Genomic DNA, 15076 nt, shown 5'->3' with positions numbered 1-15076 from the left:
AATAATGGTAGGAAGGGAGGATATAAGATGGTGGAGCAGCTTGAAGACCCTCAGCTCGTCTCATCTCTGCAATGAAGCTAGATCAGCACCAAACCATTTTGTACACCTAGAAAATTGATCTGAGGATTAACACAATAATCTGCATAACCTGAGCCACAGAACTCAGCAGGTACACGGTGTGGAGAGGTGAACTGGGGGAGAGAAAAGCCACAGAGGGTAAGGAGCTCTTTTTGCAGACAGAAGATAGAGAAAGGAGGAGACTGCAGTGCATCAGGAGAGTGAAGGAAAAATACTTGCCCGAAAGTAGTAGGAGAGAGAGAGAAAGAGTGAAAATACAGAGGACTGAACAAGAAATGTGTTGCCCAAAACCACTGATGGGGAGAAAGGAGAGTTTCAATAACACCAAGATTCTATAAACAATGGAGCACAAAGTCTGAAGTTCTGGAGTTCAGTGCCTGGTGATACTCCGGTAAGGAAGTAGGGCGAATCCCCAGATGCAGGCAGCAGCTTCTGAGGAGTCCCTGTGCAATGGAGAGAAATGGTTCCCCTGCTTGGAAACCATTTGGTAGAGGCCATAAAGCCTCCCCAAAGGCAAAGTTCCCAGCGGACCCTGGAGAGCAGCCATGTTTGCTGGGATTGGGAAAATGACTCCAGAGTGGGATGAAACCTGGCACTAGTTGTGTGTTGTGATATACCATAATCTCTGAACTTCTGCCACTGTGTGATCTCATGAATGTTTTCTGGGGCAAGTCGGTACCTGGCCATTGTTCAGCAAGACCCTCCCCCAGAGAGTCAGTGTGGATCCAAGCTGCATAGATCTCTGAAGTGTGGGGTTTTGAAACACAACCCCATCTAAGATAAAACTCTGGAAGGAGGTGCCACCTGGGAGGTGGATAGCTTGGACACCGACAGGTTAGAGGCAGGGAATGGACAGAGGCCTGAGACAAAGAAGGGGTGCTTGATCATGGATCAGTGAGAGCGTGAAGTTCCTGTGCCAGAGAATAGGGAGCTGAGTGAAGCCATTTCCACCTCTCCCATGCATGCACATGGGCATGAGCATGCCCGCCATGCTGATCCACGCCAGTAAGCTAAGCAGCACCACCTAGTGGAGAAGGCAGATGTTACACCAAGCCCCGCCCAACTGTTCTCTCCAAGAACAACCTCTAGAAGATGAGCATAAGTCACTCCATCTGCAAAGTGTCCAGTTCTAGGACATAGTTCATAGTTTCAGTTCTAGGGGAAACTGAATTTAACTTCATTCAAGTTTCACTGTGTTTGCTGGTTCATTTATTCATTTTTTTTTTTTTTGCTTAAATTGTTTTTTTTTTTCTTTTTCTTTGTCTTGTATAAAGAGAAAATTTTATTTTTATTTTATTTTTTTAATTAAAATGTTTAATTATTTTCATTATTTTTTATTATTTTTAAACTTTTATTCTATTTCATTTTCTTGATTTCATTTTATTCTATTTTACTACATAATTTTTTGAATTTAAAATTTTCTTAACGTTTTTTCCTTTTCTTTCTTTTCTTTCCAATTTTTCTGTATTCTATCAAGCTTCTTTCAACAAGCAGACCAAAACACAGCTAGGATCTAGTTTCCTTTATTTGATTTGTTTTGCTTTTAATTTTTTAATTTTTAATTTATTTTATTAGTTTTTTTCTTCCTCCAAAATGATAAAACAAAGAAATTCACCCCAAAAGAAAGAGCAGAAGAAATGACAGTCAGGGGCTTAATCAACGCAGATGTAAGCAAAATGTATGAACTAGAATATAGAACCGTGGCAAAAAGAATACTAGCTGGGGTTGAGAAAAGCATAGAATCACTTTCTGTGGAGATAAAAGAAGTAAAATCTGGTCAGGATGAAATTAAAAAGGCTGTAACCAAGATGCAATCTCAAATCCATGCCACAATGGCAAAAATGGATGAAGCAGAGCAGTGAATCATCAATATATAAGACAAAATTATGGAGTAATGAAGTAGAAAAAAAGAGGGAAACAGAGGCAAAAGTGCATGATATAAGACTTAGAGAACTCAGTGACTTATTAAAAAGGAATAACATCTGAATCATAGGAGTCCCATAAGATGAAGAGAGAAAAAAGGGGGCAGAAGGTTTGTGTGAGCAAATTACAGTGGAAAATTTTCCTAATCTGGTCAAGGACACCAACACCAAAATCCAAGAAGCACAGAGAACTCCCATTAGATTCAACAAAAATTGACCATCAACAAGGCATATCATAGTCAAATACACAAAATACACAGACAAAGAAAGAATTATGAAAGCAGCAAGGGGAAAAAAGTACTTAACCTATAAGAGAAGACATATCTGGTTCACAGTAGACCTATACACAGAAACTTAGCAGGCCAGAAAGGAGTGGCAGGATCTATTCAATGTACTGAAGAGGAAAAATATGCAGCCAAGAATTCTTTATCCCACAAGACTGTCATTCAAAATACAAAGAGAGGGGCGCCTGGGTGGCTTGGTCAGTTAAGCGTCCGACTTCAGCTCAGGTCATGATCTCACGGTCCGTGAGTTCGAGCCCCGCATCAGGCTCTGTGCTGACAGCTCAGAACCTGGAGCCTGTTTCAGATTCTGTGTCTCCCTCTCTCTCTGCTCCTCCCCTGTTCATGCTCTGTCTCTCTCTGTCTCAAAAATAAATAAACGTTAAAAAAAATTTTTTTAAAAAAAAGCAAACAAAATACAAAGAGAGATAGTTTCCCATACAAACAAAAACTACAGAAGTTCATAACCACTAAACCAACCCTGCAAAAATTTTTGAAAGGATTATTTTTTTTTAAACGGTTTTTATTTATTTTTGGGACAGAGAGAGACAGAGCATGAACGGGGAAGGGGCAGAGAGAGAGGGAGACACACAGAATTGGAAACAGGCTCCAGGCTCCGAGCCATCAGCCCAGAGCCTGACGCGGGGCTCGAACTCACAGACCGCGAGATCGTGACCTGGCTGAAGTCGGACGCTTAACCGACTGCGCCACCCAGGCGCCCCAACCCTGCAAAAATTTTTAAGGGGGACTCCTTGAATAGAGAAAAGATGAAACAAAACAAAAAAAAAACAAAAGCAACAAAGACTAGAAAGGACCAGAGAACATCACCAGAAACGCCAATTCTACAGGCAACACACTGGCACTAAATTCATATCTTAAGTACTCACTCTAAATGTCAATAAACTAAATGCTCCAATCAAAAGACATAGGGTATCAGAATGGATAAGAAAACAAGACCCATCTATATGCTGCTTATAAGAGACCCATTTTAGACCTAGAGACACCTGCAGATTGAAAGGAAGGGGATGGAGAACAGTCTTATCATGCTAATGGTCATTAAAAGAAAGCTGGAGCAGCCATACTTATATCAGACGATCTAGATTTTAAAATAGAGACCGTAACAAGAGATGAATAAGGGTATTATATCATAATTAAGGGGTCTATCCACCAAGATCTAACAATTGTAACAATTTATGTCCCCAACATGAAGCACCCAAATATATAAATCAATTAATCACAAACATAAAGACACTCATTGAAAACAATACCATAATAGCAAGGAATTCAACACCCCACATACAGCAATGGACAGATCATCTAAGCAGAAAATCAAGAAGGAAAGAAGGGCTTTGAATGATACACTTGACTGGATAGACTTAACAGATACAGTCAGAACATTTTATCCTACAGCAGCAGAATACACATTCTTCTCAAATACACATGGAATATTCTCCAGAATAGATCACATACTGGGACACAGATCAGCCCTCAACAAGTAAAAAAGATCGAGATCATACCTTGCATATTTTCAGGCCACAATGCTATGAAACTTGAAACAAATCACAAGAAAAAATGGAAAGACCATGAATACTTGGAGATTGAAGAACAACCTACTAAAGAATGAATGGGTTAACCAAGAAATTAAAGAGGAAATTAAAAAGTGTGTGAAAGCCAATAAAAATGAAAACACAACAGCCCCAATCGTTTAGGATGCAACAAAGGCAGTCATATGAGGGAAGTATACAGCAATCCAGGACTTCCTAAAGAAGGAAGAAAGTCTCAAATACATAACCTAATCTTATACCTTAAAGAGCCAGAAAAAGAACAGCAAATAATACCCAAAACCAGAAGAAGAAGGGAAATGATAAAGATTAGAGGAGAAATCAATGATATCAAAATTTTTAAAAAAGCAGTAGAACAGGTCAACAAATCCAGGAGCTGGTTCTTTGAAAGAATTAACAAAACAGGTAAATGCCTAGCCTGACTGATCAAAAAGAAAAAGGAAAGGGCCCCAATAAATAAAATCACAAATGAAAGAGGAGAGATCACAACCAACACCTCAGAAATACAAAAAATAATAAGAGAATATTATGAACAATTATAGGCCAACAAATTGGGCAATCTGGAAGAAATGGACAAATTCCTAGAAACATGTAAACTACCAAAACTGAAACAAGAAGACGTAGAAAATTTGAACAGACCCCATAATGAGTAAAGAAATTCAATCAGTAATCAAAAATTTCCAAACAGAGTCCAGTGCCAGATGGCGTTCCAGGGGAATTCCACCAAACATATAAAGAAGAGTAAACACCTATTCTCTTGAAGCTGTTCCAAAAAATAGAAATGGAAGGAAAACATCCAAACTCATTCTTTGAGGCCAGCACTACCTCGATTCCAAAACCAAAGACTCCACTAAAGGAGAATTATAGACCAATTTCTCTGATGAACATAGATGCAAAATTTCTCAACAAGATACTAGCAAACTGGATCCAACAATTCATTAAAAGAAATATTCACCACGATCAAGTGGGATTTATTCCTGGGCTGCAGGTCTTGTTCAATATCTGCAAATCAGTCAATGTGATATATCACATTAATAAAAGAGAGGATAAGAATCACATGATCCTCTCAAGAGATGCAGAGAAAGCATTTGACAAAATACAGCATCCTTTCTTAATAAAAACCCTCAAGAAAGTAGGGATAGAGAGATCATACGTCAAGATCATAAAAGCCATATACAAAAGACACACCCCTAATATCATCCTCAATGGGGAAAAACTGAGAGCTTTCCCCCTAAGGTCAGGAACACGACAAGGATGTCCACTCTCACTACTGTTAGTCAACATAGTACCAGAAGTCCTAGCCTCAGAAATTGGACAATGCAAAGAAATAAAAGGCATCTAAATTGGCAAGAAGGAATTCAAAGTTTCACTCTTCGCAGATGACATGATACCCTATGTGGAAAACCCAGAAGACTCTTATCAAGTCCTGCTAGAACTAATATGTAACTCAGGAAAGTTGCAGGATATAAAATCAATTACAGAAATCGGTTGCACTTTTTTAGTGTGGTTTTATAAAAAAATTTTTAAATGTTTTATTTATTTTTAAGAGAGCTAGAGAGACAGATCATGAGCAGGGGAGGGGCATAGAGAGAGGGAGACACAGAATCCAAAGGAGACTCCAGGCTCTGAGCTGTCAGTACAGAGCCCAACATGGAGCTTGAACACACGAACTGCGAGATCATGACCTGAACTGAAATCAGATGCTTAATTGACTGAGCCACCCAGGTGCCCCTCAGTTGCATTTCTGTACACCAATAAGGAAGCAGCAGAAAGAGAAATCAAGGAATCGATCCCATTTACAATTGCACCAAAAAACATAAAATACCTAGGAATAAGCCGAACCAAAGAGGTGAAAAATCTATACACTGAAAACTATAGAAAGCTGATGAAAGATATTAAAGAAGACACAAAAAATGGAAAAACATTCCACGCTTGTGGATTGGAAGAATAAATATTGTTAAAATGTCTATACTACCCAAAACAGTGTACACATTTAATGCAATACCTATCAAAATACCAATAGCATTTTTCACAGAGCTCAAACAAACAATACTAGAATTTGTATGGATCCATAATAGACCCCAAATAGCCAAATCAATCCTGAAAAAGATAACCAAAGTTGGAGGCATCACAATTCCAGACTTCAAGCTGTATTTCAAAGCTGTAATCATCAAGACAGTCTGGTACTGACACAAAAACAGACACATAGATCAAGAACCCAGAATAGTTTTCCAGAATCCAGAAATAGACCCACAAACCTATGACCAACTAATCTTTGACAAAGCAGGAAAAAATATCCAATAGAAAAGAAAAGTCTCTTCAGCAAATAGTGTTGGGAAAACTGGACAACTTTCTTACACCATACACAAAAATAAACTCAAAATGGATGAAATACCTAAACGTAAGACAGGAAGCCATCCAAATCCTAGAGGAGAAAACAGGCAACAACCTCTTTGACCTCAGTCCCATAACTTCTTACTTGATGTGTCTCTCGAAGTATGGGAAACAAAAGCAAATGAACCATTGGGACCTCATCAAGATAAAAAGCTTCTGCACAGCGAAGGAAACAATCAGCAAAACTAAAAGGCAACCGACAGAATGGGAGAAGATATTTGCAAAAGACATATTAGGTAAAGGGTTAGTATCCAAAATCTATAAAAAACTTATCAAAATCAACACCCCCCCCAAAATAAACCCAAATAATCCAGTGAAGAAATGGGCAAAAGATTTTCTTTCCTTCTCTTCTTCCAAAGAAGACCTCCAGGTGGCTAAAAGACACATGAAAAATGCTCAACATCACTTATTATCAGGGAAATGAAAATCAAAACCGCAATGAGATACCACCTCACACCTGTCAGAATGGCTAAAATTAACAACTCAGGCAACAACAGATGTTGGTGAGGATGCAGAGAAAGATGAACCCTTTTGCACTGCTGGTGGGAATTCAAACTGGTGCAGCCACTCTAGAAAACAGTATGGAGGTTCCTCAAAAAAAAATAGAACTACTCTATGACCCAACAATTGCACTAATAGGTATTCATTCAAAGGATACAAAAATGCTGATTTGAAGGGGCACCTGCACCCCCATGTTTATAGCAGCACTATCGAAAATAGCCAAATTATGGAAAGAGGCCAAATGTCCATCAGCTGATGAATGGATAAAGAAGGTGTGGCATATATATTCAATGGAATGTTACTTGGCAATGAAAAATAATGAAGTCTTGCCATTTGCAACAGCATGGATGGAACTAGATTGTATTATGGCAAGTGAAATAAGTCAGAGAAAGACAAATCTACGATTTCACTTATATGTGGAATTTAAGATACAAAACAGATGAACATAAGGGAAAGGAAGCAAGAATAATATAAAAACAGGGAGGGGAAAGCTGGAGACAAAGGAAGGGTGTGCAACTGCTGGTCGGAAAGAGTACAGAGACAAACTATAAGTACAGAGTTCTGATACTAGAGACTGGGCAGCGGGGTGATGCCATCTTCACCCCTCCTGCGCATGTGCATACACACCTACAAGTGCCACAACAATCCATCCCAGTAAGCTACGCAGTGCCTTCTAGTGGAAAATGGAGCCATTACACTGAGCTCTGCCCAACTTGGCCAACCTCACTCTTCAAGAACAACACAAGTCTCTCCACCTGCTTAGTTTACAGATTATAAAGTGCTTCATAGTTCGACTTCCAGGGGAAACCGATGTAATTTCAATGATACTTCAGTCTTTTTGCTGGTCCATCTATCCAATTTTTTTTTCTTTTCTTATTCTTGAGTACAAAAAGAGAAAAAAATTATTTTTAGTTTCCATTCCGTTAAAAATATTTTTCTTTAATTTTTCTCTACTATATCTTTTTACTTTTTTGTAAAATTTTCAAATTTTATTTTTTACTTCCATTATTTCATTTTACTCAATTTAATTGTATTCATTTTTTTTCAAATTTGCAAGCATTTTCCTCTTTTCTTTTCTTTTCTTTTCTTTCCCTTTTTTTTTCTCTAACCTATCAAGCTCCTTTCAACAACCAAATCAGGACACACCCAGGATTTAGCATCCTTTATTTGATTTTTTTGTGTTGTTCTTAATTTTTTAATTTTAATCTTTTTTACCTTATTAATTCCTTTTCTTCCTTCAAAATTACAAAATGAAGGGATTCACCCCAAAAGAAAGAACAGGAAGAAAGGACAGCCAGGGACTTAATCAACACAGATACAAGCAAGATGTCTGAACCAGAATTTAGAATCACGATAATAAGTATACCAGCTGGGATTGAAAACAGATTAGAATCCCTTTCTGCGGAGATAAAAGCTAGTCAGAATGAAATAAAAAATGCTATAACCGAGCTGCCATCTTGATGGATGCCACAGCAGCAAGGATGGATGAGGCAGAGCAGAGAATCAGCAATAGAGAGGAAAACTTATGGAGAACAATGAAGCAGAAAAAAGAGGGAGACTAAGGCAAAAGAGCACAATTTAAGAATTAGAGAAATCAGTGACTCATTAAAAAGGAACTACATCAGAATCAGAGGGGTCCCAGAAGATGAAGAGAAAGAAAAAGGGGTAGAACGGTTATGTGAGCAAATCATAGTGGAAACCTTTCCTAACCTGGGGAAAGACACAGACATTAAAATCCAGAAAGCACAGAGGACTCCCATTAGGTTCAACAAAAACTGTCCATCAACAAGGGATATCATAGCCAAATTCAAAAAAGACTCAGGCCAAGAAAGAATCATGAAAGCAGAAAGGGAAAAAGAGTCCTTAACCTACAAGGGAAGACAGATCAGGTTCACAGCAGACCTATCCACAGAAACTTGGCAAGCCAGAAAGGAGTGGCAGGATATATTCAAAGTGCAGAATTGGTAAAATATACAGCCAAGAATTCTTTATCCAGCAAGACTGTCATTCAAAATAGAAGGAGAGATAAAAAGTTTCCCAGACAAACAAAAATTAAAGTGGTTCGTGACCACTTTACCACTTACCAGCCCTGTAAGAAATTTTAAGGGGGACTCTCTAAGGGAAGAAAAGATTTTAAAAAAAAGACCAAAGCAACAAAGACTAGAAAGGACCAGAGAACACCACTAGAAACTCCAACTCTACAGGGTACATAATGGCAATAAATTCATATCTTTCAGCACTCACTCTAAACGTCAATGGACCGGATGCTCCAATCAAAAGACACAGGGTAACAGAATGGATAAGAAAACAATATCCATCTACATGCTGTTTACAAGAGACCCATTTTAGACCAAAGAAACCTTCAGATTGAAAGTAAGGGGATGGAGAACCATCTATCATGCTAATGGTCACCAAAAGAAAGCCGGAGTAGCCACACTTATATCAGACAATCCAGACATTAAAATAAAGACTGTAACAAGAGATGAAGAAGGCTTTATATCATAATTAAGGAGTCTATCCACTAAGAAGATCTAACAATTGTAAACATTTATGCTCCAAACGTGAAAGCACCCAAATATACAAATCAATTAATCACAAACATAAAGAAACTGATAGATAACAATGCCATAATAGTAGGGGACTTCAATACCCCACTTACAACAATGGACAGATCATCTAAACAGAAAATCAACAAGGAAACAATGGCCTTGAATGACACACTGGACTGGATGGACTTATCAGATATATTCAGAACGTTTCATCCTAAAGCAGCAGAATACACATTCATGGAATGTTCTCCAGATCAGATCACATACCGGGACACAAATCAGCCCTCAACAAGTACAAAAAGACGGAGATAATATTGTGCATATTTTCAGACCACAATGCTCTGAAACTCGAAATCAACCATAAGAAAACATGTGGAAAGACAACAAATACTTGGAGACTAAAGACCATCCTACTAAAGACTGAATGGGCTAACCAAGAAGCTAAAGAGGAAATTAGAAAGTACATGGAAGCCAATGAAAATGATAACACCACAGCCCAAAACCTCTGGGACACAGCAAAGGTGGTCAGAAGAGGGAAGTATGTAGCAATCCAGGCCTTCTAAAGAAGGAAGAACGGTCAGAGATACACATCTTAACCTTACACCTTAAAGAGCAGGAAAAAGAACAGCAAATAAAACCCCAAACCAGCAGGAGACAGGAAATAATAAAGATTAGAGCAGAAATAAATACTATCAAAACAACAATAACAAAACACAGTAGAATAGATCAGTGAAACCAGAAGCTGGTTCTTTGAAAGAATTAACAAAATTGATAAACCACTAGCTACTTTGATTAAAAAGAAAAAGGAAAGGACCCAAATAAATAAAATCAAGATTGAAAGAGGAGAGATCACAACCAACACAACAGAAATACAAACAATAATAAGTGAATATTAGGAACAATTATATGCCAATAAAATGGGCAATCTGGAAGAAACGTACAAATTCCTAGAAACATGTAAACTACCAAAACTGAAACAGGAAGAGATAGAAATCTGAACAGACCCATAACCAGTAAAGAAATCGAATTAGTAATCAAAATTCTCCCAACAAACCACAGTTCAGCACCAGATGGCTTTCCAGGGGAATTCTGCCAAACATTTAAAGAAGAGTTAGCACGTACTCTTTTGAAACTGTTCCAAAAAATAGAAATGGAAGAAAATTTTCCAAACTCATTCTACAAGGCCAGCATTACCTTGATTCTAAAACCAGACAAAGACCCCACTAAAAAGGAGAACTATAGACCAATTTCCCTGATGAACATGGATGCAAAAATTCTCAACAAGATACTAGCCAATAAGATCCAACAATACATTAAAAAAATTATTCACCACGACCAAGTGGGATTTATACCTGGGATGCAGAACTGGTTCAAAATCTGCAAAACAATCAATGTGATACATCACATCAATAAAAGTAAGGACAAGCAAGAACCTCCTCTCGGTAGATGCAGAGAAAGCATTTGACAAAATACAGCATCTTTTCTTGATGAAAACCCTCAAGAAAATAGGGATAGAAGGAGCATACCTCAAGATCATAAAAGCCATATATGGAAGACACACCCCTAATCTCATCCTCAAAGGGGAAAAACAGAGCTTTCCCCCTAAGGAACAAGGATGTTCACTCTCACCACTGTGGTTTAACATAGTACTAGGAGTCCTAGCCTCAGCAATCAAAAAACAAAAAGAAATAAAAGGCATTCAAATCAGCAAGAAAGAAGTCAAAGTTTCACTCTTCGCAGATGACATGATACTCTATGTGGAAAACCCAAAGACTCCACCACAAAACTGCTAGAACTGATACGTGAAGTTCAGGAAAGTCACAGGGTATAAAAATCAATATGCAGAAATCTGCGGCATTTCTATACACCAATAAAAACAAACATTAAAACATTTTTTAGTGTTGATTTACTTTTGAGAGACACAGAGCACGAGCAGGAAGGGGCGGAGATAAAGTGAGACACAGAATCCGAAGCAGGCTTCAGGTTCTGAGCTGTCAGCAGAGTCCAAGATGGGGTTTGAACCCATGAACCATGAGATCATGACCTGAGCCGAAGTCAGAGGCTTAACTGACTGAGCCACCCAAGTATTCCATAAAAATAAACATTTAAAAAAGATAGATTTAGCCTCACTTTATATGAGACAATGCATCGATAAATTTGAATTATCTTTAGAGACTTTGGGGAAATTGAATGGATAAAATCCATACAATCAATCTGGCACTATTAAGTTCAGCACCACAAATAGTATTTACAAATCTTCTCTACACAAGGCCAACTAGCTATTAAGTTGAAAAGATCAGAACCAGTTCAAGAGTTTTTTGGCTTTGTTTCCTAAGTGGTTTTGCAAACTTTTCCTTTTTATTGTAAAGATGAACTTCCTTTTTTTTTTTGTTTTTTTTAAGTTTACTTATTTTGAGAGAGAGAGAGAGAGAATCTGCACTGACAGCCTGAAGCCCAACACAGAGCTCCATCTGACCAACTAGGAGATCGTGACCTGAGCTGAAATCAATAGTTAAAAGCTTAACGGACTGAGCCACCCAGAAGTCCCAAGATGCAGTTACTTTCGACTCTTTTGATCAAAGAGGGTGTAGCCTGGGAAACATTTTCAAGATCTACAATTCCATCTGACTAGTAGCACCCAGAATGGTTTCGGTGGCTTGAGAAAACAGAAAAGAAGATCTTGTGGAACAGCCCAGAGAAATAAAATAAACCTGCCCATAAAACAGAGGGGTTATAGGACAGCACCACCTCCAGGACTAATTTACCTACACCCCCTTTTCCGCAGCATTCTCATTGTAAAGGGAGAAACGGGGAAGGACAGGAAGAAGAACCATGCCATCTGAAACCAACAGAGAGAAGCTCTGTAAGAAAACCCTGAGGTGTTTGCGACTGGAATATTCATCCTCCAACTCACATACGTCTCCTGAGAGCCAGCCATGCACGCGATGAGGTGTCATCCAAAGAAAAACAAAGACACGCCAAAAAAAACCTTTCTCTGACTTAGGATGAGCAGCTGATAATTAAACGCTAGTGCAAACCACAGTAAGTACGCATCGGAAATAACCCACTTAGAAAAACACCCCAAACCCACAGTGTCTCTTAATCACGGAGACTTTTGAGATTTTTGTGTCTGATCACTAGTTAAACCATTATTTTCTTTCTATAGGATATTAAAAAATATATATATTGCTGCTTACCAACAAACCTGCCAGTCGGTCGCATTGGCAATCTGTAGGAAATTTAAGTACTTCCTGGAACATTTATTTCACTAGCAACTACATTTAAATGTTGGGGGTGGGAAGAAAAGCTCTTTTATGCCATCTACTGAATCCCACTGAAATTACACAGGAAGTGTAAACCAATTTTCTCCTATTCATATGTAGAATAGGGGCTGGTGGGTTAATTGATAGGCCTGTATTAAAATAGAATTTCTGTGGCTCCTTCATTCTAGAGAGCTGACTGCTGTTTCTATGCAAAGTGAAAAACATGCTGTTGATAAACCACAGATGATTATTGGCTGAATTCAAAATGCATATTGTGGCGGCTGGGCTGAGAAAGGAAGAGCAGACCTGGCTGTGTCTCAGATGCTTTGCTTCTATTCTTGCGTTTTGATCAGTCCCCCATTAAAGAGGGAGGGGTCAAGATCCGCACTCTGCTAAAACTCCTAGAGAGAGAAGATCATTCATGTGCTAATAGAGAATGGATGCTAACTAGTCCCTTGTTTTTAACAAACTTGTTTTCCGAGACAGTCTGGTGCTTGAATTTTTTGCCATTGATATTTTCAAACTTAATCAAAAAGTGATTTTTTTAGGGGCACCTGGGCGGCTCGGTCAGTTAAGCGTCTGACTCTTGATTTCACCTCAGGTTATGATCTCCCGGTTCCAGGGGATGGAGCCCCGAGTCAAGTTCTCTCTCTCTCTCTCTAATGAATAAATAAACTTAAGTTATTTTTTAAAACTCCATGTGAGAAACATACTATCTAACAGTAAAGTCGAATACATCTCCTTCTGGTTAGTTGTCTGCACACTCTAGGAATTCATTCTGATAGTGCCATTCTTTTAACATAACAAAAGCAACAACTGATGTGGGAAACAAAGACAGAAAGAAATGGAAAAAAAAATTAAATTTCCTTATAACCTGCAGCCCAGACAAATACTTGAGGCTTTTTTTCCAGGGACTCCCTATTGTCTTAATGCTAATGCTTCGCTAGAGGGAAAACAACCTTAGTTTGACAATAGCTAGGCCTCCAGTATCCTGGGATCTTTAGCATGTGAAAATCTCATCGGAAACTTCCCCTGGACTTTACCTCCCCCAACTCCATAACCTATAACCAGTCTCTCCTCATGGTCCCTGGGCAGCTCTTACTGCCCATGGGTCCTGTCCCCATGCTTTAATAAAATCATCTTTTTTGCACCAAAGACGTCTTCAAGAATGTTCTTGGTTGTCAGCTCCGGACCCCCCACCATCACCCCAAAACCTCATCAGCAACCACCACAAATGGGCAAATAAGGTTAAGAAATGGCAGCTGTCTGCCTCAGAACTTGTCCCCAAAAAAAAAAAAAAAAAAAAAAAAAAAAAAAGAACTTGTCCCCAGCCTAGTATTGTATGACGGGCAGTCATAGACTGGATACAATTTTTTGCTGTGATCAGCTTCTTTTTCCCCAGTGAGCAAGGCCAACTTCCCTTAACTCAGAACTTGGGGTTCTTCTAATATTCTGTGTATCTCTCTGTTTCCTCCTACCACGCCCCTACACTTTGTTTAATAGGGGAAATGTATCTATAAATATATTTCTGAAACTGCAAGAATGAACCTCCCCCTCCTCCACTCTTACCATTTCTTCCCTCAGACCCTTCACTGGAGACAAAGGTGGTTTCTGAGTAAGAATTCAGCTCCCAGACGTATTTGACCTTGAACCAGGTCTGGAGAGGAAAGCCCACAGGGCAGGAAGCAAAGCCTGTGAGCACTCTGAAGTCCTGTGATTCCCTTCAAATTTCCTCCCACCACTCTGATTGCCCACCCACCTCCTTCTTTCCTCCCTATTGCCATTGGACGAACACACACTTGTAATCATGTATACCCATGCATTGATCCATGTGTCCTAAAGAAAACTTTAATTCTCAGGAATATAATTTCTTTGTAAAAAATTTTTTTAAATGTTTATTATGTATGTATTTATTTATTTATTTATTTTTGAGAGAGAGAGAGAGAGAGAGAGAGAGAGAGAGAGAGAGAGAGAGGCAGAGCATGAGCAGGGGAAAGGCAGAAAGAGAGAGAGACAGACAGACAGAATCCCAAGCAGGCTCCAGGCTCTGAGCTGTCAGCACAGAGCCTGATGTGGGGCTTGAACCATGAGATCGTGACCTGATCCAAAGTCTGATGCTTAACCGATTGAGCCACCCAGGCACCCCTCTTTGTAAAATGTTTAACATTTTACTTTAATAGCTACAAAATATTATTTCCACAGGTAATCAATATCAAACATTATTAATGAGATATTTTATATGTGCTTTATTCTAAGTCTTCAGAATCCAGTGTGTGTTTTATACCTACAGCACATCCTATTTGGACTACCTGCACTTCAGGTGCTCAGTGGGCTGGAGATATTGGAAAGCCCAGGTCTAGATGGAGTGTCATCACAGCCATGCAAATAAGCACAAACCTAAGCCCAGTTAACAGCAGCCCAGAGAACTAACTTCAAATAGAGCTCCCATATCTTACACTCCAGGCCACTCCTCACCTTCTCTCAATAGCAGTTTCTGCCCATCCCTAATTCCATACCCAGGCATTC

At 38.9% G+C, this 15076-nt stretch overlaps 2 protein-coding genes across 8 annotated transcripts in view; one reads left to right on the top strand and one right to left on the bottom strand.

Annotated features, from left to right (window-relative positions):
- TLR1 (toll like receptor 1) overlaps positions 1-15076 on the bottom strand; it is a 43672-nt gene that overhangs the window by 3762 nt on the left and 24834 nt on the right. The window contains exons 1-2 of one of the 7 annotated variants that reach the window (XM_058722847.1): positions 7366-7635; positions 6239-6333 (exon numbers count right to left, since the gene is read on the bottom strand). The exons of 2 other annotated variants lie outside the window; for them this stretch is intronic. The gene's annotated coding sequence lies outside the window, so the exon portion shown is untranslated. 4 more of the 7 variants (XM_058722845.1, XM_058722846.1, XM_058722851.1 and 1 more) reach the window with 4 other exon arrangements.
- The window catches only part of FAM114A1 (family with sequence similarity 114 member A1), a 114194-nt gene continuing 110837 nt past the window's right edge, over positions 11720-15076 (top strand). Inside the window, exon 1 of the mRNA XM_058722855.1 lies at positions 11720-12329. The gene's annotated coding sequence lies outside the window, so the exon portion shown is untranslated. The remainder of the gene's footprint in view (positions 12330-15076) is intronic.

Source organism: Neofelis nebulosa, chromosome 3, assembly GCF_028018385.1.
Source record: "Neofelis nebulosa isolate mNeoNeb1 chromosome 3, mNeoNeb1.pri, whole genome shotgun sequence".
NCBI classification, from domain to species: Eukaryota; Metazoa; Chordata; class Mammalia; order Carnivora; family Felidae; genus Neofelis; species Neofelis nebulosa.
Note: the sequence above shows the minus strand (reverse complement) of the source record. Positions and strands in the feature narration are given on the sequence as shown.